A 27,699-nucleotide genomic window follows, 5' to 3' on the forward strand; every position below is an offset into this window, starting at 1 on the left:
ATGAATAATTCTGACAAATTAATAGCCGATTTTTTTAAAATGAAAATATGTGTAAGCATCTCATTCTCATTAGCTAAAGCTGCCATCGGGGGTATATGAAAACTGTGGTCTGCCTAGCCGTGGTACAGCAAGTGGCAGAGACAGCAAAGCCCCTGGCCTGTGATGTCCTGGGAGCTTCGCTGGGGCAGTGCTGCTGGCAAGACCAGGTTGGGGCAAACTTAGCTCCACGTTTATGCAGCGCTTCCTGTCATTACTGGAGGGAGGAAGGGCAAGACGGCTGAGCTACGAGATGCTGGAGCAGAAAAGAACCTTGAAGATCATCTTGTCCAATGGCCCATTACATCTTGGACTGTTTCCATAGTGGCAGAGGACAGGGAAGTAGAAGTAACTCCCTTATCCAGGTTACACAACACAACCGAGAGAGGCTGGATTTGAATTTTGGTTTGTGGGCTCAGAATTCAATGCTATTTCTATGCATTGCACAAGTCCCATCAGGCATATGAATGCCTGCATTTTACCAATGACCGTGATGACCAAAGGGGACAGGCGCATTGACTAAAGGTCATTGCCTTCGAGAAGAGGGAACAGATTGGGAGCTGGTAATTGCTGAAAAAGGAGCACTTGCTTCAAATCAAAGACTGGTGTTCTAATATTTTTTAACTTCTACCAACTCATCTGTGAAAATGGGAACAATTCCTACTTGACGAGGCTACGTACTGCGAGGCACTCCAAAGGTTATATGAGAACTCAAAAGGTTATTCCCAACACTCAAGGAGCAGAGGCAGGTAGATCTCTATGAGTTTGCCCGGTCTGTATAGTGAGTTCCAGCCAGTCACAGCTACACAGTAAGACTCTGCCACAAACAAACAAACAAAGCCAACAACACAACACCAGTAAAGATTACACTAGAGTTCTGTGGGTTTCACCACAGAGAACACACTCACACCAGCTCCTGTTAACTGAGCATATGGTAAGGCCATGGAGAGATCACAGAAAAGTTGGTGGAAGGGTTTGTTCCTCTTGCTCAACACACCTCTTTGTGACTTCAGTCTCTCTGCTGATCAGCCTTCTAGCTGCAAAAGTGTGATTCACAGAACTCCAGAATATTCCTTAGAGCCTTTCCATGCACTTCTATGGAGAGCCCCCACAAACTTCTCTGGCTTTCTTCGTTCTCCAGTCCCCATTCAAGAGGAGAGAGAACCAACTGCTACAGGCTCATTTCTTAAAACCAGGACTCTTCTCTCTTCTTTTGCTAGGCGGCCAATGGCATGCTTTAACTCAGGTATCAGGCTCGGTCTGCTGAGACCATATGGCATGCTGTCAAACGGCTCGTAGTGGGTGGGCAACAGACGCTTTAACAGGTGGGGTGGGCAAGGCTGGTGGCCCTAGTGATGTGCAAAGGAGAAGGCTATCAAAGGGTTCTTTTCTCTTCTGTACCTAGATGTGTGGCCAGCACAGCAAAGGAGCAAAGGGAGGGAATGGTTGGTTCTGTCTTGGGCCTATTCAGAGAGGATGATGGGTGCAAAGTTCCAAGTGGAAACACAGCATACTAGGGACATGGTGGTGGGAAGTACCAGGGTATGATCCTCTGGTGTGTTTCCAGCACGAGAGAGGCAAGTGTCTCTATTTGCCTTGGCCTACAGGAAATAAGGGTGTGATGGGGCACTGTGGGCAGGATGAACCGGTAGAAGTAAGAGAACTCAGGGGTCTCCTGGGTTAAAACTGTTGAGAGCCCAGGGGGAAAGTCAAGAGCAGTGGGGAGTGGAGAGGAAGGAGACACAGGGTCAGGTAGGAGAGAGCCAGGAGTCTGGCGTGTGACATAGAGGTATGCAGTGAAAGCTGGGTGACTTAAGTCTGAGTCGGCGATGCTGCCATTCTTCGGAGTTGGGGACACAACTAAGAACAGGGCTTCGGGACAGAGGTGAGTCCAGGCAGGTCTAGGGCGCCTGAGGGTCACTTTGGTTGGGGGAGGGTAGACGGATGTGTGGGACAGGAGCTTAGGGACAGATTTGGGAGTTGCCAGTTCATAGGTGAGGAACAGGAGATCAATAGTACTTGGAAGGCTGGAAGCCAGTGATAAGGGATTCAGCCCACTCTGCAGGGATGAAAGAGGCCACGAGAGTAAGAGGATTAGGAACTGATGGCTGGCACTGGAGAGCCTTACACCTCTGCATGCTACCAGCACCGAGACTGACACTCCGGAGCTCAAAACTCAATGCACTGAAACCCCCAGCCCCAGCACTCACCAAGGCTTCTCCGGGCCAGACTCTTATTCCTTTCCTAAACAGGAGGAAGAATGGCTAGAGAAACTTGCTCTGGGTCCCCAAGCAGCACTTAAGCTCCCAGGTTCTAGAAGGAACACAGCTCAGGAGATGCTATCACCCATGCACCCACCTGTCACAGGGTTTGAGGCATCTGTGCAATGAGGGGTCTTGTAAAAGGAGTGGGCAGAAGGCTCTGTGCCATAGGGGCCCTTTGCCCTATTGGGGACAGTTGGCTTCTACACAACAGGGATGGATGCTGTTCTCCCTGGCAACAGTCAGAGAGTTTCAGTCTCGGAGCTGGTGTAAGGAAGGAGGGAGGAGAAGAGCTCAGCCTGTCTCCTGGATTAGCCTAGGCAGCCTTCCAAAGCCCACAGGGACCCTCCTGACCCAGCTACTGGCATAGGGGAGGCTAGGCTGGGAGCCCATCCTTTTAACCAGCCCTGCGGGGGAGCCGGTGCATAAACCAGCCTTCATATTGAACGACTGCCACTCTGTTTACTTTCATAAGCCCCAACTTCCCATAAATCCAAGTCAGAATCAATCATCTTTTATGGGAGATATTAATGGCAATTCCATTATTTAAATCCAATCAATGCAAACTGCATCCCCCTCCTCTATTGTACTGAAGCCAAGTAGTGGGGGGGGGGAGCACCTTTGACCAAGCAATGGAAAAAAAAAAGGTTCAATGACCTTGCTCACATCTCAGTACTGCAGAGAGATAACTGTGTAGGAAAAAGGATTCAGTTTCTCCCCTTTTCTCCCATAGAGGAGGGAGGTTTTTAATTCCATTGGCCTAGGAAAACGTAAAATTCTTCCCTTGCATTTGTTATGAGCTGTCTGAGTGCTGCCAGGGCTACTCAGCATCATGGCTTTGTAGACGGAGCCTCTGTGTGTGTGACCTACTGCTTACCAATCGAGGAAACAAACATACTATGATCCAGCTCTTCTAGGAACTGGCTTCAGTGGCCTACAAAATAGCTAATCTTTAGTCCACACAAGTGGAGGTTATTTATTCCCAGAAGAGAGAAAAAAAAAAACAGACAAGAAAAAGAAAAAAAAAAGATAGACAAAAGACAGAAAGAAAGACAGAAAAACCAAGACAGAAACTGAGTAGTCCAGGCAGTCAGCAGAAGCCTCATTGGAGAGGTAGCCAGAAGAAAACACACACCTGCATGGTCTCCTTGCCAGAGGCACCCCGTTTCCACAGACGTCAAGTGAACGTATGTGTGATCTGTGATACACAGAGCTGGGGGCGTGCGTCAGCTGTGGAGAGCTGGGAGAACCCACCTAAGCACTAGAAACAGGGAACTACAACCCAGAGCGCTGTCTTCTCAAACTAAGCCTGTGACCCGGAGTTGGCAAGATTCTCGTGGCACCCCACTCCTCTGTCTCCTCTAGAACTTGGCATCCCCTCCGAGGACACCTCTCCTGTTGAATACCTGGCTGTTTGGTCAGAGTCACTTTTCCACTAAGCTGCTCTGGTCACATGTCCATTTTCCTGGCTCCATGGGAGCCACACCCTGCTACACTCACCCCTATACCCCCTGCACCCCGCCAAAAGGAGACCTTATCATTAATGCAAATGCGCTTCTCTCTGGAGGCTGCCTCGGAGATCAATCCAACAGGACAGGATTCCGAACACACTTCAGTGTGGCAGGAGATACAGGGCTTCTGATTCACCCTGCCTTCAGAGGCATCTGGAGACGAGCTGTTCTCTATTTCCACTCAAAACAAAACAAGGGAAAATGGGCTTAAATTGCAGCAAGGGAGATTTAGGTCAGATAAAAGAAAACCCTGCAGGAGTCACCGGAATGGGACTTTGGGAGCTGATGGAATTTCTTTCCCTGGAGATCTCTGGGCCGAGGCTTCAGTGTCAGAGAAAACCCATCCCCAGGGCTTGCTGGAGATGGAGGAAAAAGATGGTTGGCTAACAAGTCCGCCTCTGAACAGGCTTCTCCTCCAAGAGCACCACTGAGCAGCCCAGAGAATCCCTCACTGAGAACCAAAGACATGTTGGATGTGAACATGTCTGTCACTGAGCATCCATCCCCGGGGGTTCTTGAGTTGCCCTCTCTGTTGTATCCTAGAGGAATGCCATGCCCTTTGCCTGGCAACAAAAGTCAGTTCCTCTCATTCCTACTACTGGGGCTGAACAGTGTCCTTGGCCCTATCTGCAATATAGTTCCCTTCCTTGTCCATCTAGCCACAGCCGAGGCACACCAAGTTCTGTCACAGTGGGCTGGAGTGAGAATTCCCTAGCCTCCACAGAACCCACTGAGCTGGAGAAAGAGAGGAAGTGCTAGCCTGGAGCAAGCCTCTGCGCACACAGTTTTGGAGATCCACTCTCTCTTCCGTACGGCAAGAAGCAGGCAGATGGTTTCACATTTACTCCCAGGCTATTCCAAAGGAGGCTGAGAGGCAGGTTTGCGGCAGCCCGTAGCCCACGAGTGGGAATTTTAGATGTGGTTTCACGTAGGTGACACTCTCTGCTCCGTTTCCTCTCTTACGGTTGTTCTCACTCCTATTTTTGATTTATGATGTCTTAATGGGTCCCTCTGTGTCCCTTGAATTCTTTTCTAGAACCAAGGAAAAATCGGGGGAGGGAGAGTTGTTGGTGTTGGATGCTCTTTCCTGGCTGGGAGCTGGGTCCAGCCTTTCCAGGCCCCAGGAATGAAGGTGGTAGCTTCCTTTCTAGGACACTCATGGTGGAAAATTACAGGCAATTGGAATAGGTCATGGAGAGGCAGAAGATGTCCAGCGTAGAACTTACACCCCCATCCTGAAAGCAAGGGGCTCAGCAGCAGGCAGGGGATATGCCATTGTGGTAGCCTGATCATCAGGTCAGGACCAGCACCTCCTGAGAGGCAACACAATCCAAAGGTTGGGGTAAAGGGGTGGGAGGAGGAGTAAGGGGCTCCAGCTGCTTTAGGCTCTTTTAGAAAGAAGCAAGTGGTTTATTTGCCTTCATGCTGCTCAGTCCTAACCACCCACCCTACTGGCTGCAGGAGGAGAGGTTCAAAGGTCAGGAGGGACCTCACACGGGGCTGGTTAGTGCAGCTATTGAGAATGAAGTGAGTCTAAAAACCACCGTGCCCACCTTTACCACAGAGCCTGCCTTCAGAGGTCTGTGCAGCATTCCAGACGGGTAGCAATTATATATCCATCATCCCACCCTGTTCCTTGGAGCAAACAGCTCAAGATGCCTGCTGCTCGAGAAGCCTGGAGAGAATGTTTCATAAGTTCAGGCCTTGGGAAGGATCCTGTCCACTGCACCATCATCCAGGACGAGGAAGAAGGGATCTATTAGCAGTGAGGGCAGAACCCTGAGGGTCTTTGGCAGATCTTTGAAGTGGCCCTGAAGATACAGGGTGGAGCCAGCTCTGTGGGTAGGATGATGGATCAGGCAGGGGAGGGGCACTTTTCATAGAACTAACCTGGTTCTAATCAGCAATCACAGCTAGAACTAAGGTATATGGTACACTATAGATCACACACACATATGTGTGTATACATATATGCATGCATATATGTATGCGTATATGCATACATGTGTGCATACACATATATGTATGTATATGTATGTTATACACATATATGTATGTATTTTATATGTGTATACATATATGTGTATACATATGTATGTGTATGTATATGTGTGTATATACACATATATGTATGTATGCATGTACACATATGTACTCTTCGCCCTGAGCACAGCCAGAGGTTGTCTCTGCCCAGTGGGTAGAAATCAACATGCATGTTAGAACATGAACATTCCAGTCTTGTGTCCTGAAGAAATCCCCTCCCACCTCCTCCATGGTGTTCTGGTTTGGCCTCCAAATACCACTAATATGCCTGACTAGGTACCTCTTGGAATCCAACCCAGTCAGGGGGCGGGAGGGGGAGACGGGCTTCCCATGCTCACTCTCTCACTGGGGAGTCTCAGGTCACAGGGAGCCAAGGGATAGAGAGTGAGGGTCATCGGAGGGCATGGGACACTCTGGCCAGTCCTGACAGCTCTCATGTCATGTAAGCCTGGATCCAGAACAAGGTTCTGATAAAATGGCTGACAAGTGACTTAACACCTCACCCCAACCTCAGTTTATCCCTCTGTAAAGAGCATGGCAGGACGGACACGGATGGAGTTGGTGGAGGGATGGGGTGTTCACATGTAGCACCCTTTCGCCAGAGACTGTCTCCTGCCTGAGCTCAGAGGCAGGGGACACCTTTGGGTGGGTAGCAAAGGGTGATTTCAAAAGGGGGGGCAGGTCTGAGCAGGATTCTTGGGGACAGGAAAGACACTGTGGAGGTGGGCAGGGAAGTAAGTGCCCTTAGGGAGAGAACCTCCTCGTGGCCACACCCCCGCCCTGGCAAGCCTCTTTAAAAAGGATTATTGTTTATTGGCAGCTTATTCCATCTCTCAGGTTATGAATTATTTACCAGATAATGACTTCATAATTGTTAATGAGAGAAGCCCCCGAGGACATGCTGACATATCTTCTAAAGCCACAGTGCTAATTGTGGCAGAGTCCCAGAAGCTCTCATGGGGGCATAACCAGTGTCATCACTCCTAGGGACAGAACCTGACAAGCCCCTGGGGAGCCAGTGACTCCAACCGCTCATGACACAGGTAGAGAAAATGGGCTCCAATCAGTGGGGAGGGATGCGCTTCCATGGGGGATGGCAACTGTTTGGTGTCCCCGTGTGTGGAGGAGGGCCACCTTTACCTCCTAGACACAGAGGTCGCCAGATGACACGGCGGCAGGATGATGAACGTGATGATACATCCAGGACACCTCTGTGAAGGGATTTTGGTCCTGAAGAGAGCAGGAGTTAGGCCCCCATGCTCTGCCCTTGCCCCGTAGACTAACGGCAAATCCCTATATAGTGCCATACTTTAGGCGCTAGTCCAGACGCTACTTTATAATGTCACATCACATCTTGTAATCCTTACATATACCCATGAAGTAGACACTTTCAGAGCCCCCTACTTACAGCTGAGGTAATGGAGGCTCGGAGGTTACACACTATGTTGGGAGAGGGGGCAATGCTGGCCTTTGAATCCAGGCAGTCTAGGACTGACAGCTACGCTCCTACCTTCTGCAGCTCACTACAAATGAATCTTCAACGACAGAACGGACGGATGCTGGACTGTAGAACACACATTTCTAAATGGGGTGTGTATGTATCCTGAGATCCTGGGTTACAGCACACTTTGGGGAGACCTTCCTAACTCCTAAACCATGAACCATCTTTCCAAGTCTTCTTTGTGCCACACCCCTGGCAGTGTCCCCAAGATGGAGTTCCAGCCACCGCCCTCAAGAGGGTTCTGTAACGCGATGGGCCCAGGGCCCAGTACTGGTGAGCATGTCTAGAATCAGTTTTTCCCGGTGCATGGGCTCTGGCTCAGCTCGGCAGCGTTACCCTCAAATGCCTATAGCGGGCCGGCAACTAGATGAGGAGCCAGGTACCCAGCAAACAGCAGCACGGAGAAGAGCCGAGGGCTGAACGGGTGCAGGGAGTGCCCCTGCATCAAGAAAGGAAGGAGTTTTCACAAGAAGCACTCTGCTAGGAAAGATGAGATACTTGGGTTTAAGAGGACAAAGTGCTTCAAGGAGTACATTAGCCCAGGAGTCAGGACTGGAGCAAAAGCCATCAGTGGCTGGCAGGCACGAGGCAGAGTTCTCTCCTTGGCTCTAAATGTGTCAGGAGCTGCACCTATGTGCGTGCCTACGGAAGATGGCAGGGCACTCCAAATGCATGGTAGAAAGCCTCAGAACTGGTGCTAAATAAATAATCACACTATTTATTCTGGGATGGAGAGGCAGGGCACCACTCTATGTGCTAACGGGAGGGTGGGGCTCCGGAGCTGCTGGGCTGCCTCATGCACGCACATCCCCAAGTGCTGAGCTCCAGGAGAGCCCTTCTGAAGAATTTCTCTGTGTTCTGATTTTGTTTCCCACGGTCAGCATCTGCCTGGGTACCGGAGGGGAAGGGGCAGGGGTGGGTTAATTGTTACCTCTGTGCTGTCATTAGTTTACTTTGTAAAAGCAGAAATAGGCTTTTAATGATTTCTCTCTCTCTCTCTCTCTCTCTCTCTCTCTCTCTCTTTTTTTTTTGTTGTTGCTGTTGCTACCTTACGAACCAGATGCTTTTATCTAAATGAGTTGCTACAAATCAAAGGAAAGGCCCATGAGAGTTGCTAGGCTGCTTCTGTCTTACATGGGTGGGGAGGCAAGCTTATGCTCTGTGAATGAGGCTTAAACATCTCCATCCTCTCCGCATCCAACTTGCTTATAAGCGAGAGTAAAAATACCAACTGGCAGCTGTAATGGATGAGCTTCCGAGTGGCCTAGATCAGAGGATACAGAAAGCAAGCATCATGGTCTCCGTGCTGTGATGGCATGTCTGCTTCCAATGTAAGCTTTGGGTCGGGGATTCTTCCCGCATTCTTCCTGCCTCATTCCCAGGGCTTAGCATGGGACCCAGCACTACAGAACCTGCTTTAGAAACATTTGTTAAGCATGTTCTCCCATAGCACTTGGGGTGGGTTCTTGTTGCATCCTGCACATGTTATAACAGCACGCTTGGTTGCTGGCCTCCCTGCAGGAAAGCTCATTAAGGACGGAGCATTGGTTGAAGCGATCTGGAGAGCAGATAGGGAGTCATACACAGTGTGGCTGCCAACGAGGCCTTCAAGGAACTCAGGAAAGAGAACCGTGGCAACCTCCGCTTCCCAGTGTTCTGAGTGTGCATCCTGCAGCCTCTACTGCCTCTGGCACTGTCTGTGCCAGGCAGAGGTTACAGGGGAGAGAGTGGAGAGAAATTCAGGATGATAAAAGTGGAAAAGAATATTTTATTTGTTTTAATGAGACAGTATCCAGAGATGCAGCCCAGACTGACTTCCAACTCAAGATCCTCTGCCTCCTTTGCACTGGGGGTTTATAGGCATACACTACCAAAATGGATTAAAACCCACTTTTGAATAGTTTTTAATTTTGGGGAAATCACCTATAGCGGATGAAGATCCACAAATTTAAGAGTAAAGCCACTCAAAAATACACACACCTGGTCCTTTACCAGAGCAATGCTGGCAAGACTATTCGGAGCCTAGTCTTTTTTTCCCCCAAATTTTGAAAAAAAAAAGTGTTCCATCCTAGGCACCCCACAGAGTCCAGGTTGGGCTTGCCCAGAGTCGTTTTCACAAAGTGGACAAACTCCCAACTGTTCCCAGCAGTCTTGGCCACTGGCAAGGATGCCTATAAGCTAAGGAAGGGCACTTAGAAAGTCAAACGTGGACACAGAAACAAAACCTGAGGTTCCCGGAGAAGCTATTTATAGCCTAAGTGACAAACGAGGTTTTGAAGGCAGAAGGAACTGGGATGTGCTCCTTCACCCTGCCTGTCACCATCTAAGAGGAATTCCTATGCACACAGAGGCTCCGAGCTCTCTGGTTCCCCACCGGGTCTCTTCCGCCTTCTGATGGTCCAGGTAGTAGATGGCAGTTTAAATTGGGAACAGCAGCTCAAGCTAGAGACCCATTTAGTAAGAACAATTCAATTAGAACCCCTGGTGGACAGACCCAGGCCTCAAGATTGCTAAAGCTGTCTGGGCCATAACACTGGGCCCTGAGGCTCGCCGATGCTGGCCAAGTGGCACAACTGACCCTTTCCTTCAGCGTTCCCTCATAGCCTGTCCCCTCATGCCCTCAGGCTATGTGGTTCTGTAGTGTCTGGCATGATCTCTACACTCACATACCGGCCGGGCCCTGTGCTGGGCCTGTGGAGCAAAGGACAGACCCTGTACTCTAGAATGGCAAGAGAAAGAAGGCGGGGCCCTAGTGCAGAGGATACAGACACAGCCAGGGAATGCGGAGTGCCGAGGAGTCCCCAGAAAGACCCACAGGAGACAGGAGCAAAGGGACGTTATCTTCGACAGGCTTAACTCAAGGAGTCTGACAAATAACTAGCAAGCAGAGATAGAGACCCCAGCTGGGTGTCAAGTCCGCGGCACAGCTGAGGTAGAAAGAACAGAAGGCACTAGAGAGAGAGAGAAAACCAGGAGGAAAAAAACCTTAGGGCAGTGGTTCTCAACCCATGGGTCGTGACCCCTTGGAGTAACTTATCAGATAACCTGCAGATCAGATATTCACATTACGATTTGTAACGGTAGCAAAATTAGTGTTAAAAAGTAGTAACAAAATAATTTTATGGTGGAGGGGGTCACCAAAACATGAGGAACTGTACTAAAGGGTGGTAGCTTTAGGAAGGTTGAGAAACACTCACTGCCGTAGCGAATGGGGGGAAGAGGAGCCAGAGATCTGCTGCTCCCTGAGCCAGGGAGGGCAAGGTTGTATGACTCTGTAAAAACAGCAGGGACCTCATTGAGGTCCTGGGGAAACTTTTGATGGAAAGGCATGGAAGCTCTAGAAAGAGAACATGCAAGAACATGCCATCCAGAGTCAGGGCCAGCTAAGGCCATGATGAGGAATTGTGTCCAGATGGTGGTCGTGAGCACCCTGCCTTCTCAAGGGGCTCAGACGTCTAGGAGGGGAGGTGGCTATGGATGTCTCCAAAATGGGCCAGGAGAGGCAGCAAGAACACGAGGGAATGGCTGAGAAAATGTGGTGGACACAGCACCACGGAGATGTCTTCGCGGCCCATCCCTGGGGTAGGGGCCAGGAGATCTAACAGAGATGGACAAGCAGCCAGTGCAGAGGAAGAGGAACTGGATGCCTCATGCAAATGAGGCTCCGCAGAGAAGAGAGAGGAGGCTGGCAAGGGCTAGAGTGTGGCGGAAGGGCGCGTGCACAGCTGATTTAGGGACAGTGAAGCCACAGTGAGTGCAGACGCCCGGGGCCCTCACACCAACAGCACATTCGCTCTGGAGGCGTGTGTTATGATCTTGAGGATACAGAACGTGTAGGGCATTTTTCTTGCCAGTGGTGGGGAGGCGGGCGGAGGGGGGTGAGAAAGACTGCAAGAGATTGGGTTCCACAGTCCCAGTGACAAAGACAAGGGATATAGCGTAGACCTGGCCTCAGTGCCAAGGAAGACTGGCACTGGCACCTGCTCCAGAGCTCAGAGGTCTGTCCCTACTATTCTTAACCAAATCTCCAGTTCTGCACAGACTCGGGTCTCCAGCTCGCCACCCCAGCGGCACAAATGCCAGCCTTCTCTCCCATCGCTTCTTGGACCCTTCTTATTACTTGGGTGGTTTCCGTCCAGTTTCAGAGAGAAGGCAGCAGCTCTCCAAGCACTGTTCCTGAATCAGCCTGTTTTGTACCAGGACCCAGTCGCCTGGTCCAGGAGTGTTTCTACTGGCCAATAGGGGCCATAGCGGGATTCAGCATTTTTTTTTTTCTTATCCTCTGGGGATATTAGCAGGTATCCTGACCACAGAGAAAGAGCATATCTGATGTTGGGCCCATATATGGTGGGAACTCACAGCGACAGCCCTGGATGGGTTCTGAGTTTGTGCTGGTGGGATGTACACAGGTGGAATTCAGAATTGCCTTAGAGACAGTTCCTCCCCCTCAGGAACTGGCCAGTGGTAGGCCAGACAAAGATCCACTACAGAGACACCCATTTGGGGCAGGCAGACACTGAATCCCTCAAAAGGGGCACTTTGTCTGCTTTGTCTAGTGAGAACTGTCAAATCAACCTCCTCCCCCAGTCTGAATCTAGTATGACTACCCCAAGCTGGGACTAACCCGAGTTCCATGATCCCAGACCTGTGACGGCATCAGGGAATAAGAAGAATCAAATTCAGCATAATCATTTAAGGAACCAAAACTCACTCCTTCAGGCCTTCCTCGGTCCCTTGCTTCCTGGCACACAGCAGGGCAGAGTCACCCAAATGAAAGCTGTCTTTCGGTGAAGCACACCCTCAAATTTCTTCTTTATACCCTCTGTTTGCTGGGAAGGAGATGGCCCCCAAGCAACAGCCACTGAAGTCAAGCATCTCACAAGACAATGGACAAGACAGTCTCTCCAACCCAGTCCCCAGCCAGAGGGGCTGTCAGGTTCATGCCAACAGCCCACCAGCTCTCTGTGCAGGAGCCCATTAGCCTTCCTCTGTGCCCTGCCTTCTTTATTGCTGGGGAGTAGCTGCCCAGGCATAGTTGGGTAGTGGGTGCCTTCACGGTGGCATCTAATCCAGGCCCAGCCTGTGCCCTTTTCTAACCTCCTAATTACAGTCTCTGCTACCTATAACCTGGGATCCTAGAAGCACAGTGTTTTTTCTCTGTGTCTGTGAAGAATCCTGGAATAATATGCTATCTTTAACGGCACTGTCACTGAGTCCAAAGACAAGGCTCTCTGACCCACAGAGAATCCCGACATGGAAGGAACCCAGGTCAGCCTGATGTTCTAAGCTAAGTTTAGAGCATCTGCTGGTCCCAGGCATAAGCCTCCTGACTATCAGTGCTTAAGAACATAGGGCAAGACCAGCTAAGTCCTAGCTATCCTGAAACCCTGCCCTCCCACCCCACCCTCAGCCTGCTCCATCGGGGGCTAAGGTCTTCCCCTTTAGTGGTAGCAACTGTGTGAGTGTTGGCGAGTCGAGCTGCAGCCTCATCACGGTGGCCGGCATGCGGTGCCTGGCTCGCTGGCAGGGGACAGAACAGTGCTGCAGTTGCTTGTCCTAAGATCTATGATGTCATCAGGTAGGCCACAACTTGCCCCTCACCACCACCCCCACTCGCAACTGGATTGACAGGCCTGAATCTAAATGTAAGGCCAGATCTCTCTAAATTTAACATCAGGAAATAAATAGCTATACAAAGTACATTCTCAGAAACGTATTTTGTGGTACTGGCTACAGTGGATGATTCAAAATATCCTGAAAGTCCACCTCTAGGGCATTAAGTAGGTTATGTATATGTATATAATACCTAAAAGAGGAAGCTTTGATAGACAATGATACAGATTTCTAATCACTGAGATAAAATGCTGCCTTAACACTGAGTTGAGTCAAAACAGCATTTACCAAGTAGTAGTAGGTAGAGTGTGATCCCACATATGTATGCATGCAGACCTATGTGCCCATTGTATGTATGCATATGGGGAAAGATACCAGGATTTTTATCTCTATAGAATTACACGATTTATATGATTTTGGGTTTCTTTCTATGCGTATCTGCACATATGTACATATATGGGTTGTTTTGGTGTTGGAGGTTGAATTGGGCCTGGGTATGGTAAGAACTCCTTCTACCACCGAGCGATCCCCTCAGCCCTGACAGGTATTCTCTTAAAACACATAATATTTTTCTGATCATAAATTGTAGTAACAAAAATCCTGAACTGTAAGATTTGAAATTTTTTAAACTCCAAAAAGAACAATAACAGTTTTAGATACTTCAAGGTCATGTCGCTGCTGGTCATCCCCAGATCTAACTCCCTACAGACGCTCAAGATTGAGGTCAGACACCTGTGGTCAAACTCTCATTGGCCGTCAAGTAAGGGACCAGCAGTACCATTTCCCTCTTGCCCAGCCTCCGGTCAGCTTTGTCCAGGCAGGCTGTCCCCCTTACTGCAGGTTTGTGACGCAGAGACCTACCTTGCGCCGTCCGTCTCTGGTGAGCTCAGGATTCGTCCCCAGGATGCAAAAGCTTCGACGACCACCAGCACTTAGCAGAGCATGGGCATAATGAGGGAGCCAGACAGTCTGGAGAGAGAGAGAGGAGGGAAAAGAATGGGGTTGGGGTGGGGAACGACCATCCCTTTGTGTGAACTATTGATTTTGAGTTCCAGTACCTTAAAGGACCCCCATCCTCAATGAATGTCTCTGCCTCAAGGTTTTCCTTGATGTTGACCATCCTCTCGTGGACCCCCTCAAACAAGGGTACCAAAATCTGCCATAGCACACCCAGATGATGGGGTACAGTGAGCAGTGGCCTCGCATCCTCCACACAGGCTCCCCTAATCACCATCACTGAACCAATACCACGGAACAGGAGTAAGAACGATGCCACTGTTTCCCACCTAATCCACCCAGAGCAGTTTCAGAAGGAAAAGTCCCCAAGAAATTCTGGTCTTTAATGCCAAAAAGGTCATAAACTCCAGAATTACAATAACAAATCATTACTTCTTTTAGACAATGGGGAAGAGAACCTTGAGGAGGTGAAGAATGGAATCCTTGGAGAGAAATGTTTTAAATATAGATTTAATGCCTACTAGGAAGAGGCTATCTATTATGGGAAGGCAGCGTGATTCCTTGTGCACTCTTTCAAACGTAATGTATGAGAAAGCCATCGCCATGACGGGCAATGGCATCCTCCCTACAAAAGTGCAGGACTGTCATTACCTGGGAATCAATACATTTTTTTAATGGAATATATCATTATCAATTGATTTTCCTTTTTTTCTCTTAGCACTCCAGGGTCCTGGCTAGCCGGAGAAAGCTTTAATGCGGTATGAAGGATTTGGACAGGTAAATAAGTTATTGTAAACGAATCCCACCTCATGGCCAGCTTCTGACGACACGACAGGCCATTTGCTGATCCTCTCTACCTAAGCTTTTTCAGCTGCTTCTGACAGGGACACCCGTGAGCCATATCAAATGGCCATTTGAAAGCTGAAGGTGGCAGAAATATTACTTTTCCCAAGGACAGAGTGTTCCCTTTATGATTAAGCAATAACCTATGTGGGGAGGCAAAGTGAGCCAAGGTCACCATTTAATTCTGACACTGAGCCAAAGTCGTGAATACATTTCCTCCACCAAGCCAGTGTGACGCATGCGGAGACATTGATCACTCCAGCCACAAGGTATTGGCAGCGATGGTGATTGGAAGATCAATGAATTTCTGGGAAAGATCCTGAGCAGATAAGTTTTGGTGAAGAGGGGTCTAGAAGACAGTGGTCACACTGATTTTAGGTTCTCAAGAACCTCATTCATTCATTCATTCACTATTTTTTCAATTCATTCAATGACTATTGAGTGCCCGAAGCCAAATAAGGCCATTTTCTAGGCAATGGAAATGCATGAATGAACAAAACAAAAGTATCACTCCCCTCATGAGGTCCATGGTCTAATGGGTAGAAACAAACAATGAACCTACTAGGTGAAAACTGTTTTAGAAGAAGGTGAGTACTATTTGTGAGTAGAACATGTTGGGAGAGGATGCTGTACAATTTCAATAGAATGTGTGAGGTCAGCGTCATTGGGGGTGACATTTGTGGACATATTAGAAGGGAATGGGACATGGGTCACAGGAGTCTAGGGCAGAGGGGCGAAGCACTGTGAAGTGTCTTGGGGATTGGGACATCACTTTAAGAGCAATGAGAAAGTTTCTGTGGCTGGAGCTGGGACATTCCAGCAGCAGCAGAAGCTCGAGTGGAGGGCACTTAGTGTGCAGAGGGACTTGTAGGCCACTGTCAAAGACTGCCGATCAAAAGCATGAGGATCCTTGCTACCAGACATCTGTGAAAAATCTTTCAGAAATCCGTGTGAGGTTATCTGCTATTCTCTTCCTCCGCCCAGGTAGTTCAAGTCTCTCCAGCCAGACGACACCCATGTTCTAAATTGTACCCAAATGAATACAGCATAGGGCAGAGAGGAGGCTGAAGGGACAGTAGTGGGGAGGGAGTACAGACCTATCTGTGACTTACAACGACAGCCTTGCGTTCCTACTCTTTTGTGTTACGCACCACTTCTAGGGGCCATCGCTGTGAGAGTTCTGAATGGAATAACCCACATGCAAAAGCCAGGTTCTTCCCCTGATAGGAAGTGACCCGTTAGCTAGCATGCTCGTAACATTCTGTTCATCCGGGTCAGCTTCCTACCCTAACGTCTGCTCTGTGTCCTTAGACACACAGCTGATCTATGTGGGGCATCACTACGGTTCTGACATCTGGTTAGGGTCAGCCTACGTGGGCATGAGTAGGAGCTTGAGTATGGGTTGGGCCCTGTTGCATCTTCAAGTGCTGGCTGTGTTCCTCGGGAGAAAGTGACAGCACCGGCTGAGGGAGAGGACATCCCTCCCCCTTTAGGTTCCAGTAATAGCTGCCTCCTCTTGCCCCCTGCAACTTATAGGCAGTAATTACCTCTATGCTCATTATGAACGCTGTGATATTGTGCTATTGTGGGATTTCTCTACTGCACTTATGCTTTTGTGATTTGTTCTTTTATTTGACTCTCTTCAAATGATACATTTGAACCTATTTGTTCCTTTTGGAGAGGATTAAACACATGACTTTTTTTTTTCCATTTCAATAGTGTTTTTTGCATATTTTTTTTATTGATTTTTATTGAGCTCTACATTTTTCTCTGTTCCCCTCCCTGCCTCTCCCCTACCCTTTAACCCTCTCCCAAGGTCCCCATGCTCTAAATTGACACAGGAGATCTTGTCTTTTTCTACTTCCCATGTAGATTAGATCCATGTATGTCTCTCTTAGCATCCTCATTGTTGTCTAGGTTCTTTGGGATTGTAAACACATGACTTTACAACAGCAATTTTTCTATAACCACATGGTTTTGTGATACTGGGCAACTTACTTAATTCCTAAGACCCCACTTCTTATTTCTCAAACTAGAGAACATGGTTTATTGAGCCCTTCTATGAGTCCTCAGCATTGTCCCCTCTTCAGTATCACAAGCTCAATAGTGCCACCAGTCATTCCATGTCCCAAGCAAGGAGCTCCCAAGTTACGATGCTTTAACCAACTCACCAGGTGCTCTTCCTAAGGGGTTTTTAGCTGTTCTTAGCTCACATCTGGCTTTATTCTATGTCTTAGTGGTTTATCTATTTAGTAATAGCATTCCTTTCTTGCTGATTTTTTGTCCCACCCAACCTCTATTCCTTACACTCAGATCTGGGGCTGAGAACAGATAGAGGCTATTATCTTAACACTTGAATCTTAGGTCCTTGGTACCCACGCCATAGCAGTACACAATAGATCATGACTCGTCATCTTCTCTTCTTAGCTGACACCTGCTCACCCATTCACATTCTGCCTTAATGAGCTACTTGGCGTAGAGAATGATTTTTAAATGATCAGAAACCTTGTTTCAATGATCAGAATGAACCACAGTGCCAGTGAAGCACAATTAAAGCCAGCATGGCACAGCTGCCCTGAGAGTGTGATAGTGGTGTTCATATCTCGGCGCTAACCAACAGTGCTTAACAAGAGGGAAATCATGCCTGATATGAGAAATCTAGCCAACTAACCTGGGGTAGTAAGGTCAGGGAGCTCAGAAAAGAACCTACTGCAGCTACCTTACTTACTAAACGAGCATCGTTCCTAGCTGCATTCTAAATATTTATCTTTAGGCCAACAGACAGGTATAGCTCTCACCCCCATCAAAGAAACTTTTCATTGCAATAGATGGAGATCATTACAGAAAATCGCAATTGGTTAAAATGCAGAGAACCAGTAAGTGTGGGGTACCAGCCCCAACCAACACATCTACAACACAACGCCTGAGCCTAAGATTTGGGGGCCTTTACAGAAGAGGAGGCAGGACCATTATGAGGAGGAGGAAGTCTGCTCTGAGTTGTCTCCTAGAAATGACAGGGAAGCTTCATTCATGACACCTCAACAATATGGCCGCTTAATGACAGCCATATGGTTGAACAATGACAATAATGACAGACATGCTAACTCGAAAGTGGAAAATCTCACAGAACGCCACCCACGGATAAAGAACTACAGGCAACGAAGGAATGCTAAGAGCAGGAGAAAGTCTTTTCCAGGTATGAGCCCCCTTACTGGGTATCTAGCATCAAGTGGTCAGTCCTGAAATCACATACCTGTAAGTAATACTAAATGGATGGAGTATGTTACATTTATACATTTAGGCATTTTGTGCACATGTGTGTGCTTACATGTGTGTGTGTGTGTAAGAGAGAGGGAAAGAGAGAGAAAGAGAGTGAGTGTGTGTGTGTGTGTGTGTGAGAGAGAGAGAGAGAGAGAGAGAGAGAGAGAGAGAGAGAGTCGAAAGAGTCCTTGATGTTGAGCTGGAGTAGGGTGGATGGTACATGAGAAGAAGTAGAGGGAAGAAAAGGAAGGAGGGAAACAAGGTGATCATATTTTAATTTTAAAAAGTCAATAGTTATGAATAACTTTTTTCTAGAAATACTTTTATTGTTGTTGTGTTGTTGTTGTTGTTGTGAGACAGGGTCTCTCTCTATACCTTTCCTAGAGCTTGCTATGTAGACCTGATTGACCTCAAACTCATGGAGATCCTCCTGTCTCTGTTTCCTAAGTGCTAAATTTAAGAGCATGCATCAACACCCCTGGCTCTAGTGATAATTTTGATCCCATAATAACTTTGCATAGTTTTCAGTTTCTGAAGATCATGGCCTGGGAAAACATCTCAGGGTGGAATCTGAGAAGGCACAGGGAACTGGGAACGACTCTGGGGCGTCAGGTGAGATAACAATACCTGACTTAGGGACCCGGCCTTGGTTACCTCAAGTCGAACTGATCCCTTCTTTTCCATTGACTTACCAAAGGGCAACTTACTATCTTAAGGAAAATAACATTAAAAAGCAAAATTTTATTTTTAAAATCCACCAGGAAACGTCACGGCTTGTAAATGGAATCTACAACCTTTACCTTCCCAGGGGACTTACCAGATAAGATTGACTTTGACGTGACAAAGACCACCATGAAAACAAGAACCCAGAATGGGCTGTTTGGGTTAAATGATGGGAGATTTCACAATCGAACTCAGAGAACCATTTCAACTCAAAATCTGTTAGGTCCAGATGATTCCTAACACGAACCAAGCTGATAGCCAAGAGAATTATAAACAAGGGCCCTAGGAGTCCTGACGTCTCTATAAAAGACACCAGTTTTTCAAAGAGAAACTACTTGCAGAGAAGAAAAACCAATTAGGGACTCTCCTGTTTGATACAGGATCAGAAAGCAGCTATGCCTGACTCTTGACCATACACCCCAATTATGGTTCTAGCACTCAGCAGTCCAGCACCCCTCAGCTGGCTAGGTTACAGAGCTTCAGTCTTTCTTGGAAAGCAGAAGAAAGGAGCTGGAGGCCATAGGCTGAAAGGAGAAACCTAGCTGCAATCCCTCCTCCTATCAGCCTGGATGCAGGGTTCCCCAGCAGCCTTGGCATCAGGCTCAGACATCCACTCAAAACACATCCCGTAGAGGGAACACTCATTCATACTTGCTTTCTTTCAGGAAGACAGAAGAAAAGGCCATCCATTAATAATATCAACCATGGGCTCACCAAAGCCTGCAGGCATCTCGCCAATACAAAAATAAGCATCCGGTTTATCCATTAGGTTCACAACAGTTCACTGGGCCGAGGGGTCCAGCAGGCTCTGCTTTTAAAACAGAGAGTGAAGACACAAAGACAGAACACGTTCTGAGAGTTCACCCAGCACCATGCAGAGATTTTCCATTTCCATTAAGGTCCAGGGTTGGCCACCGATGAGATCCGTTACCTGTTTTCAGCAGCTAGTGAGGCCCTGTCTGGCAAGCTTTATTGAAGACATACGTTCGTCAAAGCAAGCTTGTGTCTGCCGAGGCCATGCTAAGAGAATAACGATTTCCACGACGCTTGAGGTTTGCAAAACCGAACTCACGCACATTTTCTCCTTTACTCTTTCTAACAAGTCTGCGAAACGGTGACCTTTATTGTCTCCCATTTTACAAATGAGGAAACAGAGGCTCGTGGCTAATAAGAGTCCTCTCAAGTCACACAAGAAGTCAACGAGGAAGCCAGGAACTGAGCTCTAGATGTTTATACACCTTTGTTCCGGATGACCAGGGACATCCGAGATAAGGAGGCGAGAGTTGTGCTAGGCTTGCCTTACAACTACCATCCCGAACTGAATAAAACTGAATCACACTCATCTCAGTGAGTCTCTGGTGAATCTCCATCCCACTCCACAGCCCCCCACCAGCCTGGGAGGGCCAGGTGACCTGGCCCTGCTTTAGAGTTCCCCTCCTCCGCCTGCCACACACTTGCCAACAGCGAGCAACTCTCTCTAGTTCTCCGCAATCAGTAAGATGATTAACCCAGCGTTCCCCACTCGCTCTCTTCATTATCGTCCTCCGCCCCACAAGACAAAAGTTGAGTTAAATGACATTTAAATTCTTCCTAATAAGAGGAATTAAGTTCTAAAGAGTAAGATTTTTTTTTTTGTCAGAGCGCTTTGGAGCCACAGGCCATTGATGTGTAAGATTTTTTTCACCCTCCTCCAACTCCAAGGACTAATTTTTTTTACCCCTCCATGGATCAACTTCTCTGCCCTTCTCTACCTCCATGAAGATGAGGACGATGACGAGCAGGAACTGACAGTTTTGCCAAAGGACATTATTCCTAGATCCTTATTTCAGGGCATGACTTTTGCCACCTACCTGTCATGAAAACCCTGATTCCTGTCTCCCTCTCTCTTCTGTGACACACAGAGTACTCACTGTTCAGAATCCTAAGCAGACACATTAGCTATCATTGGCTTAACTGACAGGTGCTTGAGTTCGGCCACTTCCTTTCTCATCTTACCATTCAGACTGATTTGTGTGCTCCCAAGCCTGTCTATGTTGAAACCTTAATACCTCACATGACTCTATTTGAAGGTAGGAACTTAACTGCAGTAGTTATAACTGAGGCTATAAGGGGGACAGTCCCAAGGTGACAGAATCTTTGAACTGGTACCCTCGTTAAAGATGAAGCATCATTAGCAGGTCTCCCCTTCTTCCCCATGAGGATACAGGGGGAGGGTTTCAGCTTGAGGCTGGGAGAGCACCATTCTAGAAGGACAATGAGGCTTCTCTGGTACCCTTGTAGACCATGGAATCATTTTCAATGGGAAAACCACCTAGACTCTGGCATTCTGTGATGTCAGCCCAAGCTAAGTCACACCAGTCCCACAGCAACAGGCTCCCCGGGGGCCTTGTTGCTGCTATAGGGGTTGTGCTAAATCCTGGGGTTTAACACAGAGCTTCCCAGGCAAGAAGCATCATCCTGGTCCCGGGACCCTGAGGAGTCCAGACAAAGAGGCTCTTCCCAGTGGCCTGATCTCAGACTCCCAGTTCTTCTCTGCCATCATTAGCCTCTTCCCTGTCCCATCTCCTGTCATCTCCTCCCTCACAATGTCATCATGAAGCCTCCCCTCAGTCTCTGCTTTGTCCTGGGGTAAAAGAGAATGTCGAGATAAGGAAAACAGGGTGCTCTTGACTTGAATGGACCCTATAATGCTACCCTAAGACTACCAGAAATCTTGACTGAGGCACTTCAGGAAATAAAGTTTACAGATCATATTCACCCAAACCATTTTTTCCTCCGTTAAACCGCAAACCCTTCGGCAATTAATGATGTTACATCCAACCCAACCATATCACTCAATGACGGCACACATCCTTGGTCCCCACCACATGTTTATACAGATGTCTCTGTCACTGGGGCAGATTTGGGAGGATCTTTGCGCTTCCTAAAGGTTCCACAGTGAGGGGACACTGTAAGCACCCGCTGACGGGACTTACTGCATCCTGACTTTCCCATGGTGGCATCAAAGATGTCAGCGGAGGGGGTACACCTGGCATATACTAGATGCTCAGTGAAGCCTATTGAAAGACAGAAAATGCCTCCAAGATGTAACTCATCTTCCACAATTTTCTTTCGAACATCTGGAAGATAGTCACACCATAGTTTTCTGACTGGAATACGAATTAGTTTGTAAAAAAAAAAAAAACAACCCAGACATCGCTTCCAGATTCCGCACTTACAAACAAGCCTACATCCTCCCTTCAAATTGCCATAATTCCTTCCCAGATGTTGCTTCTCCTTCAGACCCATAAATTTAAGCTTTTCATGATGACGCCTCACATTTGCCTGGCACTGTGGGCCGTTTTGGAGCGTTTCTGCATCTCCTCTGCCTCATTAGACTGCCTCAAGTGCCCTGGGAGGCGGGACAGCGCCAACATCCCTAATTCACGGACAGGCAGGCCAGCTGCTGTTCTACCAAGCAGACCAGGGTGGGTGGGGGCTCCCTTCCTTTTTGTGTAGAGAGACAACATGGCACCCCCTTTGTCCAGTCCCCTCTAGGTATACAGGTGGGATGATCATGCCCATCCCTGCTCCATGCAGCTCTTGGGGACGCTGTCTCTGTAAAGTTTGGACTCAAGTGTGGACAACTTTCTCCCCTGGATTCCCCCTGATAGCTCCTGGGGCCAGGCTGTAACATTTAATCAAGACTTGCTGAGAGTCTTGGGGAATAAAATCAAACAGTAGGCCAGGAGGCGGTGGGGTGGGGGAAGCCATGGAAGAAAAGCAACCCACAGGCAGGCAAGCTGGCCCCTAACCTGTTCTCCAGGGGCTCCGGGCTCTGGCTAAGATCAGCTTAGCTTTGAGGGACAGCCATGCTCCAATATTAGATATACATTACCACCAGCCGGGACTCAGCATTAGCCCCAGAGGAGCTCATACCTAGCAAAAGCATGCTTTAGGTCTGGGCCTAATGAAAGCAGTGGTACCCTCTCATCTAAGGCCTGTCTCTTCTTGGGGAGAACTCTTGCCTGGTTATTTATGGGTACCTGCAGTCTGTATCCCAATCACTCATGTAGCCAGTGCACCAGAAAGGAGCAGAAACACATTTGTGTATGTCGGAGGGCTGGGGACTATCAGAAACAGTAGGGCTAGGTGATCTTCTAGCCCACTCCCAGGGTCTGGAATGGTTTAGCTGCGCCTGGTACTGCTGAGATCCCTCAGCGTCTCCTGCCTCTCTGGGCCTTGACTTCTTAACAGCTTTAAAAGAGGAGTGTTAGCCGAAAGTAGCCTCGTAGGTATTGTCATGTGGGCTTCAGGCTCTGTATGTATTTCTCATCCTTGAAGACATACAGAGAGGTCTGAGTCCTTCTCTACACTTAGGGTCTGGAGCTGGCCGCATGGTATAATCGGAGTTTCGTGTCTCAGACGCACTGATGCAGGGGCTTAGCTTAGTCTATGCCACAGGCAAGAATGTGAAAGAATCTAAAATAGTGGTTTTCAACCTGTGGGTCGCGATCATCAGAAAACACAGATATTTACATTACAATCGATAACAATAGAAATATTACAGTTACGGAGTAGTAATGAAAATAATCTGATGGTTGTGGGGGTGGGGGAGTCACCACAACATGAGGGTCGCTGCGTTAGAAAGGTTGAGAACCATTGACCCAAGGCATCTGGAACTCCGTCTCAGCTCTGCGAATGAGCACCAAGGTAACGCCATATGCCCCATCTCCTTTTCCACTCAGCTCCATCTCGTCCATCTACCAGGGATGATAGCACTAAATATCAAGTGGTCCTGAGAGTTAATTAATATTCAGTTTGGGCCTCTGGCCCCACCCCATCCCCAGCAGCTGGTAAACCAAAATCCGGGCCCGGAGTCTAAACCTTGAAGACTAGCAGCTGAGAACTCCCCCTTTAAGCCTCCAATGGGTCTGGGAGGCATTGCTTTCTCAGCCATTAAAGAGCTATTTTACTTGAATGGATCTGAGGCTGTTCCTATATTCTCGAAGGAAACAAAATTGTGAAAGAAAGTCTACGGAGATTATGAGATTTTTTTTTATCCAGATACGATGAATTATCCATTCAAAAAAATAAACCACAGACAGGCATGTTTCTCCATACCCAATCAGAAAGCAGTTATTACCAGGAATTTCTGTAAGTAGGCTGTTTTTCTTGGCCAATGTAGAAACTGCCGAGGAAATGAAAATAGAACGAAAAGCTGACTAGGTTTCTCTGATGTCTACCAACATGTGCAGGTAAGCGGCAGCAGGGTTGCATGGTTCTCAGAAAACTGTGGGGCTGGGGGTGCAGCTCAGTGGTTGAGTGCTGGCTTAGCATGCACAATGATTGCTCATGGGTTTGATCTCCAGTCCCACATATGTGCATGTGCATACCCACCCCACGATGGCTCGCCAACCACACAGCTCTTGTACAAACTAAGAGCGGTACCTATGCAGCCAGGCCAAGCCCAGGGCAGTCTGCAGGAAGGCATCCGGTCTCAAGACCACAGACTGCCGGGGATGGTGTCCTGAGGTGGGCAGCAGAAACAGCTGCCGGAAAGTGTGCACCACAGACTCAAGGTCGCTCAGCTAGCCAGCAAAAAAAAAAAAAAAAAAAAAAAAAAAAAAAAAAAAAAAAAAAAAAAAAAAGGTGGGATGAGAACTCAGGTTTCTCAAGTCCTTGGCCTCTGTGTTTTCTCCCACCTGAGGATCTTTCCACAATTGCACTGCCACTGAAGAGTTAGCAGGAGAAGTCTCCAGACAAGGCTAGATAACATTACAGCCTTCCTGCAGAAAGCCCCTTCTCCACTCCCCAGTGAGCCTTAAATCAAATATTCCTTGCTGCATTACTGTTCAAGCTTGATCTTTCTAAATTCAAAGACATCTATAAATAATACATACTCATTTATATGTACATTTAAAGGATAAAAATAACAAAGACACCTGTAGATTCTTATGAACACTGGTAGTCTACTCCCAATACAGTGGAAGCAAATGGCTAGTGAAGGAGGTTCCCGCTACTCCACCTCGGCCCCTCCCTAGCAAGGAGGGGCTCTCTATTCTCTGCTTCTTCCCACGGCCACATTTAGCCATCTGCTTCTTTTATATGTGGGACTGTGTATTTTTTTTTCCTCCTCAGTTTTATAGGAAACATTTAGCAATGAAGTAGCAAATAAAAATACCACATACCATCTAGAATTCATATAAAACCATACTTGGCTTTAGCGCATCTAAAGGTTGATAAAATGAACCACATAGATACTTCTGAAAGGCCTATTTATATTTTATTACACATTACACACATCGTGCTCCATTGAGAAAATTTAGAAGTTGATGTGGCACTTTCTGTCACAAGGGGGCCTGTCGAAGATTACCGCATCCAGAGAGCATCTTCCTGTTGGGACACTGGGCACTCCTGGCAGTCACCACAAGGGACAGAAATGGCTCAAGTAATTAGTCAGCTCTCCTATTAGTCTTTGGAAGAAGGGGAACATCTCTCCCCCTAAATAGTATACTCTTGGCATTACCTAGCTACCGCCTTCCATTTCTGGTCTCCATTCCAAACTAATGCCTGGGACAGAGACGCCTGACCTGAGTCAAACAGGCATGTCAGCTGAAAGCAGGCCCAGTTTGCCTCTCTCCCATTTTATGACCCACCTCCATCCAATCTGCTGGTCAGACTGACTGGTAGATGCTGGGAGAGCACTGGGCTATGAGGACCAGGAAGACATTATGCTGGTCCAATCTGGGCATCAGGGGATCAGAGAGCTTGGAAGACCAACAGGGAGCTACTCAGAGGGACACGTGCCCCAAAACAAGGGTTTAGATTGCAATTGTCTCTTCGGGAATTAATTTAGGAAGTATCACAAGAGAATGGGGGGACCTAAGGAAGTAATGGTGAATATATTACTAAGCAAATGACCACTGTGGGCAAGCTGGACTTAGTCTGGCAACGGACCCTCTAAAAGGTTATGGGGGCATCCCAGGCTTGTCCACCAAGACATGAGGAAGCCAGGATACTTCTCACTGTGTTCCATTCTATGACCAGTGCACAGCGCTCCACCCCCCAGCCCTAGCTTGCTTTGAGGATGAGTTAAACACCCTCATGCAGAGACAGGCAGGAAGTGGGAACTGCTAGCAAACGACCTCTCCTTACGTTCTAGTGACAGACATCAGCTCTCTTCAGCACGGGTCTGTGCATGGGTAGTGACTAGGGCCTGGGTGTCTATTCTCAGACCGTTATGTGTGGGAGGGGCGGGGGGAGGCGCACTGCTTGCCACAGGAGCAGGCCTTGAGTATGCCCATCCCCTCGGCAGAGGCCATGTCAAATGTGTTTATAATGGGATCATCTGGGATCTGTCGGCCGAGCAGCAACCATGTATGAAAAATAACATTGAGGAGCAAATTAAGTGGTCTGTCTGCAAGCAGCCTGTTTAGATGAGGAAGGGCTGCTGTTGACAAATCTATTAAAATTATACATAAATTATCTAAGAGTACATGGATACACGTTCAGAACGAGGGCATTGATCTTGGGCACTTTACATATGGCTTAGATTAATTCATCTTGCTTCACTTGAATGGAGTCGTGATGCTTAAGAAAAGAGGCGGGGAAAATAAATTATGCCTGCCACCTTCCAGACTCAGAGAAACATTGTGAATTTTCATTTCTCAAGATGATGACTTCAAACACCAAGACTTCGGGGTATTGCCAAGGTCCTGCACAAAGAGGTGTGTATCCTCGAGAAAGAGAGAGGGGAGAGTGGGGAGGCCAGAGGGACTCTCCCCTCAGGCAGAACTGGGATATGTGAGATAAACGCGTCATTTGGAGAGTTATCTTAGATGCTGCAGAAGGAGGGCATTAGGGTTGTAAGGTAAGAAGAGAAGGGAGCCCATGGAACTGCCCTAGCTGAGCACGTTATTGTGTGGGCAAGAGAGCTAATCCCTCAGGGAGCCTCTGAGAGCAAAGGAAGAGTCTGTCTTCCTGTTGTCTCATCCCAGAGGCCAGGAAGTTGGAACAGTTTGCTCATCTTCCATTTGTCCTTGGCTGAGGGTTACAGGCAGGGAATGAACTCCTTGGCCCTCCGTGTCTGCCCCCACACGGTCAGCAAAGGGTTCAAGGGCTCTGGGGACAGAGCCTCCGACAAGCACAAAATGCCGTGTGCTGGGGATGGATACACAACCTCTGGTGGCTTGGATGGGATTCCATTGGCTACTTTCAAAAGTCTAACTAAAACAGACTACCCCTCACCCTCGTGTAATCATGAAATAATATTATAATTATTTTGTATGAAAATGACATCATTTCTCTGATAGAGGCACCGGCTTTGGACCTCCCGGGGCTTCACCCGCCACGGTGCTTTTCAAAGTCTGAGGTAGCAGCTTCCAATTATCTGAAAAACATTTAAAACATCAAATGACACAATACATAGTGTGATCCAGATGGAGAGAATGCACATTTTTCCAGGACAGGCACCCTGATTAGTGACTGTGATTGTTAAACACATTTCAGGTAATATCGTGATAATGGACATTAATAGTAGCAATAGCGCTGAAGTGCTGAAATACAATAATTTCTGATTATATTACTATTCCTTTCGTGGAGCCCAGTGCATATTTCCAAATGACTCTGAGCGCATTAAAGGACACAAAAGCCCAGTGGTGTGTCCACAGAAACGGGGTCACACGGGGTTACAGTTCCTGAGACTTGGAATGAGGAAAGATGGACCTGAGTGCTTAGGGGGCCCAGCTGAACCAGCCTGGTCTCTGTCCTCTGGCTTCCTTGGCGACCTATTTTACAGGCTTCGGTGACCAAGGAGCCAATAAAAAATGCATCGGTGTGCCATATAATAAGCTAATGTGCTTTAAGTGGGAATTCTGCATATTAACATTTTTTTGTCTGTGTCCAAATGCACGGTCATCTTTCTCCCATCCCATAGTATTCCTCAAAAAAGTATGATGCCTTTTACTTA

The 27,699-nt window shown here is 47.9% G+C and overlaps 1 protein-coding gene across 3 annotated transcripts in view; it reads right to left on the minus strand.

Annotated features, from left to right (window-relative positions):
- The window catches only part of Klhl29 (kelch like family member 29), a 305,091-nt gene that overhangs the window by 206,804 nt on the left and 70,588 nt on the right, over positions 1-27,699 (minus strand). For 2 of the 3 annotated variants that reach the window (XM_013351280.2, XM_026786006.1), the window contains exon 2: positions 13,827-13,934. The exons of the other annotated variant lie outside the window; for it this stretch is intronic. The gene's annotated coding sequence lies outside the window, so the exon portion shown is untranslated. The remainder of the gene's footprint in view (positions 1-13,826; positions 13,935-27,699) is intronic. 3 annotated transcript variants of the gene reach the window in all.

Source organism: Microtus ochrogaster, linkage group LG3 (genome assembly GCF_000317375.1).
Source record: "Microtus ochrogaster isolate Prairie Vole_2 linkage group LG3, MicOch1.0, whole genome shotgun sequence".
NCBI lineage: Eukaryota > Metazoa > Chordata > Mammalia > Rodentia > Cricetidae > Microtus > Microtus ochrogaster.